Source organism: Salmo salar, chromosome ssa14 (assembly GCF_905237065.1).
Source record: "Salmo salar chromosome ssa14, Ssal_v3.1, whole genome shotgun sequence".
Lineage (NCBI taxonomy): Eukaryota > Metazoa > Chordata > Actinopteri > Salmoniformes > Salmonidae > Salmo > Salmo salar.
Genome location: NC_059455.1, coordinates 54,749,751 through 54,756,562, shown reverse-complemented (window position 1 = coordinate 54,756,562; position 6,812 = coordinate 54,749,751).

Below are 6,812 nucleotides of genomic sequence, written 5' to 3'. Positions count from 1 at the left end.
GCCCACCCAATATACCTACCTCATCCCCATATTGTTTTTATTTACTTTTCTGCTCTTCTGCACATTATCATCTGCTCATTTATCACTCCAGTGTTAATCTGCTAAATTGTAATTACTTCACTACTATGGCCTATTTATTGCCTACCTCCTCACGCCATTTCCACACACTGTATATAGACTTTCTTTTTTCTATTGTGTTATTGACTGTACGCTTGTTTTTTCCATGTGTAGCTCTGTGTTGTTGTTTGTGTCGCACTGCTTTGCTTTATCTTGGCCAGGTCGCAGTTGTAAATGAGAACTTGTTCTCAACTAGCTTACCTGGTTAAATAAGGTGAAATGAGTTCACTGTAACGATGTTTTCTGAGAGTTGGGAAGCAAGTTCAGGGAGTGAAAACACAAACAACGCACACTTAACACTGGAACAGAAACAATAATGCATGGGGAAGGAACCAAAGGGAGTGACATATATAGGAAAGGTAATCAGGGAGGTGATGGAGTCCAGGTGAGTCTGATGACACACAGGTGCACGTAACAAAGGTGACAGGTGTGTCCCATAACGAGCAGCCTGTTGACCTAGAGGCCGGAGAGGGAGCACACGTGACAGTACCCCCTCCCCGACGTGCGGCCCCAGCCGCAGGACGCCGAACAAAATGACGATCCCAGTGATCAAGAGCGGACCGGTCACCTCTGCTGAGGTGTGGGAAACCTGTCAATCCGGCTGAGCACAAAGGTGACACAGTTTCTGTGGGTTTGTTTGTGTATATGTGTGTATTTCAGGATGGCTTCCTGGATTCCAAGCAGCTGATTGGTCAGCCCCATTACAGATTGGAGCTCTGACCACGCCCTCTTGTCAGGGGATGCAGCTGTCTGCAATTACCGACTCATTCTGCAGCTTGAAAAGCCAGTGTTCCTTTGTTAGGAGAGAGAGCTTCTTTGTATGTCCTGTGTTGGTTGTTGGTCTGGTAAATTTGTTGTAAAGTATTTTGTAGCCGATCCTGCAGAGGTATGTGTTTGCTATAGTACCTAGTGTTTTTGGTTTATTCATATTGTTCACTGAGGTTGGTGACTTATTCTGTTTTTGTTCCCAGGGGGGAAGGGGAAGGCACCTTGGGAGTGTTTAGGCAAAAGGCCTGCGGGCATACATCCACCTGTAGTATGTACTCTGTCTATACACACTAGGTAAGACCTGGGCGGACCACCTCCTGTATTTTGGTTAGTGCACCAGGTGGCGTTAAGAATAGGTAAGTAGTGAGAGGGGAATCTAACTTTTACTTTCTTTGCTTTGGTTCCATCTGGGCCCTTTTCCCCACATTAACGTATTAAGGAAGTAAACGGTAGTATTCCTGCCTCTGTCATCCTTACCCACACCTACAATCCTATCTCTTTCACTCCACAGGGAGTTGAGTTGTAGCGGGGTGTTACGTACGCCTCTTGGAGGAGGGAACGCAACAGTCAAAACGAGCAGCCTGTTGACCTAGAGGCCGGAGAGGGAGCACATGTGACAATACCCCCTCCTCGACGCGCCGCCCCGGCCGCAGGACGCCGACCAAAATGATGATCCCAGTGATCAAGAGCGGACCGGTCACCTCTGCTGAAGTGTGGGAAACCTGTCAATCCGGCTGAGACACAGGAGCATGGCGACCTAGAGTGCATAGTCAAACATGAAACAAAATGGACCGGGTCGTAGCCGGCTTCTCCACCGACCGTTTACACATTCTCCAAAATAGGAATATTGTTCAATTCTCAAATTCTGGGCTTGTAGTCAAATTTGGCGGGAGAGTTCCTTTGTTCTACTGTGACCCTCTCTCTCCCATACTGCATGATCAGGGAGACGAGAGTCTCTGCAAGGAATTTACAAGTCGTAAAACTACCCCCCCCCCAACAGGAAAGGGGGGGGGGTTGTTCAGATCTCTGCTAGCCAATTCACATCATGACAGTATGTACTGTCACTGTGGGGACGACGTCATCGATGCACTTATTGATGAAGCCGATGACTGATGTCGTGTACTCCTCAAATGCCATCGGAGGAATCCCGGAACATATTCCAGTCTGTGCTAGCAAAACGGTCCTATAGCTTAGCATCTGCTTCATCTGACCACTTTATTGATCTAGTCACTGGTGCTTCCTGCTTTAATTTTCGCTTGTAAGCAGGAATCAGGAGGATATAATTATGGTCAGACTTGCCAAATGGAGAGCTTTGTATGCGTCTCTGTGTGTGGAGTAAAGGTGGTCCAGAGTCTTTTTTTCCCCCTCTGTTTGCACATTTAACATGCCGATAGAAATTTGGTAAAATGGATTTAAGTTTCCCTGCATTAAAGTCCCCAGCTAGTAGGAGCACCACTTCTGGGTGGGCGTTTTCTTGTTTGTTTATGGCGGGAATAGAGCTCATTCAATGCTGTCTTAGTGCCAGCCTCAGTCTGTGGTGGTATATAAATACAGATAAACTCACTAGGTAGTGTGGTCTACAGCTTATCATGAAATACTCTACCTCAGGCGAACAATAGCTCAAGACTTCCTTAGATATCGTGCACCAGCTGTAATTTACAAAAATACATAGTCCGCCGCCTCTTGACTTACCAGACGGCGCTGTTCTATCCTGCTGGTCCAGCGTATAACCAGCCAGCTGTATGTTGATAGTGTCGTCATTCAGCCACTCCATGAAGCATAAGATATTACAGTTTTGAATGTCCTGTTGGTAGTTTAATGTTCCGCGTAGGTCATTGATTTTATTCTCTAAAGATTGCACGTTTGCTAGCAGAACTGAAGGAAGTGGGAGTTTATTCGATCACCTACGAATTCTCAGAAGGCAGCCCACCCTCTGGACCCTTTATCTCGGCCTCTTCAAGCAAATCATGGGGATCTGGGCCGGTTCCCGAGAAAGCAGTATATCATTCACGTCGGGCTCGTCAGACTCATTAAAGGGGAAAAAAGGATTCTGCCAGTCTGTGGTGAGTAATCACAGTCCTAATGTCCAGAAGTTATTTTCGGTCATAAGAGACTGCAGTGGCAAAATTATGTACAAAATAAGCTAAGAAATAAGATACGAACAACAACAAAAAAATCGGTTGGGAACACGTAAACGTCAGCCCTCTTCTCCGGCATGCTCTTCTTTGTCTACATCCGTTCAGCATCGATCACACCCTCACCCTAAGCTTTAGCCCCACCCTTCTCGTTTCGCTCTCGAAGAGCACAGTTGACGCTCTGGCCAATGATTTGTTTACCTCTGGATAGCATAATTTCATTCCGCTTTTTTGCAGATGTTTACTGACACCGGCCATATTCAACTGGTGTTGTACACACGTCACAAAGTTAGCTAACGAGCCAGCCAGTCAACGTTAGCTAGTTAAACAATGAACAATGCCAACAATGCCACAGTGCTGGGAGCTAACCAACCATGTTCCACATTAGCTAGCTAACATTAGACTCTAACTAGAACAGCACACGGCTCTGGGAAACAAATAATAACGTCAGCTAGGGAGCCAGCCAGCTAACCTTAGCTAGCTAGCTAGCTAGCTAGCAGTACACTTTAGCTTAAGACATATAGCTAGCTAGGTAAACAATGTACCTTGCTAGGTAAACAAAGTGTAAGTTCACACATGTCACATAACGTTAGGTAGCGAGCCAGCCAGCTAACGTTAGCTAGTTAAACAACAAATGAACAGTACCAACAATGCCACAGTGCTGGGCGCTAACCAACCATGTTCAATGTTAGCTAACTAGAACAGAAAACGGCTCTGGCAAATGAATGATAACATCAGATAGGGAGGCAGGCAGCTCACGTTAGCTAGCTAGCTAACAGTACACTTTAGCTTGAAATTAAACCACTTTCCTCCAAAATTAGAAAATGTGTAATACCTGAAAATGTAGCTAGCTAATGCTAGACTATCTTACCTGTGTACATCATCCCTGTCAGGAATGTCATGCCATGGTTTCCCTTAGTTTGAAGATGTAATCCGGAGACAGGTGTTTCCTCCATCTCTTTAGCTATCATACTCTAATTCCACTGATTTCAAAACATGATCCTCCAGAAAGTGGAGAGCCACACTTATGCAGCTTCACTACACAATACATTTTTTTTAAAAGCTGCGTTTGACAGGATTACCAACACAGACTGAGGAGCTTCTGTCAGACCAATCCGAGCTCCTCTCTCGGCATGTCCAGCCCACTCATTAGCTCAGCCAATCATGGCTAGGGGGAAGGTTGCTGACTTTCTGTGGCTTAACCAGCAAGGCTCGTAATTTAACAATTTTTTTCATATTTAGAGATGGCACACAAGTTTGTTATTACACATGAAATTTCACATATTCAAGAGGGCATTTCTGCCAAAAAATGCATTTTGATAAACACATTTTTACGTTCAAATGGCTCTCCTGTGAATTCGTGACTTGTGACACATGCCTAGTTTCCTCAATCAGGTCATATTTGGTGTTTGTACCATTTATTGTGAATTCTTGTTTGGTGAGGGGAAATGGGTTCTAGAACTGATTCAAGTATTTTAGCTAGATCCTAATTGGGATGTAGAATTTTATGTCCTTTTGATGACAAGAAACTTGTATTTGTAGTCCTGGTAACTGGACCTTTTTTGGAACACCATTATTTTTGTTTTACTGAGATTTACTCTCAGGGCCCAGGTCTGACAGAATCTGTGCAGAAGATATAGGTGCAGCTGTAGACCCTCCTTGGTTGGGGAGAGAAGCACCAGATCATCAGCAAACAGTAGACGATTTGACTTCAGATTCTAGTAGAGTGAGGCCGGGTGCTGCCAAATTCTAGGGCCCTCGCCAATTTGTTGATATATATGTTGAAGAGGGTGGGGCTCAAGCGGCATCTCACCCTACGACCCTGTGGAAAGAAATGTGTTTTTTGACCATTTTAACCGCACACTTGTTTGTGTTCATGGATTTTTTTAAATATTGTATGTTTTTCCCCCAACAATGCTTTCCATCAGTTTGTATATCCGACCCTCGTGCCAAATTGAGTCAAAAGCTTTTTTGAAATCAACAACGCATGAGAAGACTTTTGTTTTGGTTTGTTTGTCTGTCAATTACGTTGTGCAGGGTGAATACGTGGTCTGTCGTATTGTCATAATCTTCGTCGTCTGAAGAAGAGAAATCATCGGACCAATATGCAGCGGGTATAGTGCTCATTTTCTTCTTTATTAAGGAAAACGCACTTAAACAAAAATAACGACGACAACAGCCCAGTAAGTTGCACAGATTATACTAGGAACAACCACCCACAAACACAAGTGAAAACAAACACACTTAAATATGGCCTCCAATCAGAGATGACAACAAACAGCTGCCTCTATTGGAGGTCATTGACAAAACTAACATAGACATAGAAAACAGAGAACATAAACCAAAACCCCGAAACACACTAAACAAACACCCCCTGCCATGCCCTGACCAAACTACAATAACAAAATAACCCCTTATACTAGTCAGGACGTGACACGTATGGTAATTTGGTAAAAAGCCAATTTGACATTTGCTCAGTACTTTGTTTTCACTGAGGAAATGTACGAGTCTGCTGTTAATGATAATGCAGAGGATTTTCCCAAGGTTGTGTTGACGCATATCCCACGGTAGTTATTGGGGTCAAAGTTGTCTCCCCTTTAGGGGATTGGGGTGATCACTCCTCGGTTCCAAATATTGGGGACGATGCTAGAGCTGAGGATGATGTTTAAAGAGTTTAAGTATAGCCAATTGGAATTTGTGGTCTGTATATTTTATCATTTCATTTAGGATACCATCAACCTCACAGGACTTTTTGGGTTAGAGGGTTTGTATTTTGTCATGTAGCTCATCCAATGTAATTGGAGAATCCAGTGGTTTCTTGTAATCTTTAATAGTTGATTCTAAGATTTGTAATTGATCATGTATATGTTTTTGCTGTTTGTTCTTTGTTGTAGAGACAAAAAGATTGGAGAAGTGGTTTATCCATACATCTCCATTTTGGATAGATAACTCTTCGTTTTAGTGTGTTCCAATTTTCCCAGAAGTGGTTCGATTCTATGGATTCTTCAATTACATTGAGTTGATTTCTGACGTGCTGTTCCTTCTTTTTCAGGTAGTTTATTTCTGTATTGTTTAAGTGACTCACCATAGTGAAGGCGTAAGCTCTGCTTTTTTTGGGTCTCTAAGTTTTTTGGCTTGATAGGTTTCTCAATTCCTTTCTTAGGTTTTTGCATTCGTCATCAAATCATTTGTCATTTTTGCTAATTGTCTTATGTTGTCTGCTTGACATTTTTAGATTTGATAGGGAAGCTGAGTGTCACGGTTGTTGTCGGTGAAGGAGGACCAATACGCAGCAGGTACGCAGCAAACACCCTTTACACAAACACACCACCCCGAACCACATAAAACAAATACCCTCTGCCACGTCCTGACCAAACTACAAAAACAATTAACCTTATACTGGCCAGGACGTGACACTGAGAGGTCAAATATACTGTTTAGACTTTCCACTGCCTAGTTTACACCTTCACTATTACAGTGAACCATTTTGTCCAGGAAGGGATTTAATTTGTTGTTGCCTCTTTTTTTTCCTTCCATCTATAACATTTCTTAATATAGTGTATTGTGCAGTTCCTTTGGCTTTGATGCCCCATCATTTGAGTATTGCTCTCTTCAAGTAGACTGTGATTTTATTGTGATCTGTAGGGGTGTTAGTGGGCTGACTGAATTCTCTGAGAGACTCTGGATTGAGATCAGTGATAACGTAATCTACAGTACTACTGCCAAGAGATGAGCTATAGGTGTACCTACCATAGGAGTCTCCTCGACGCAGACCTAGCGTGTGACAGAGCT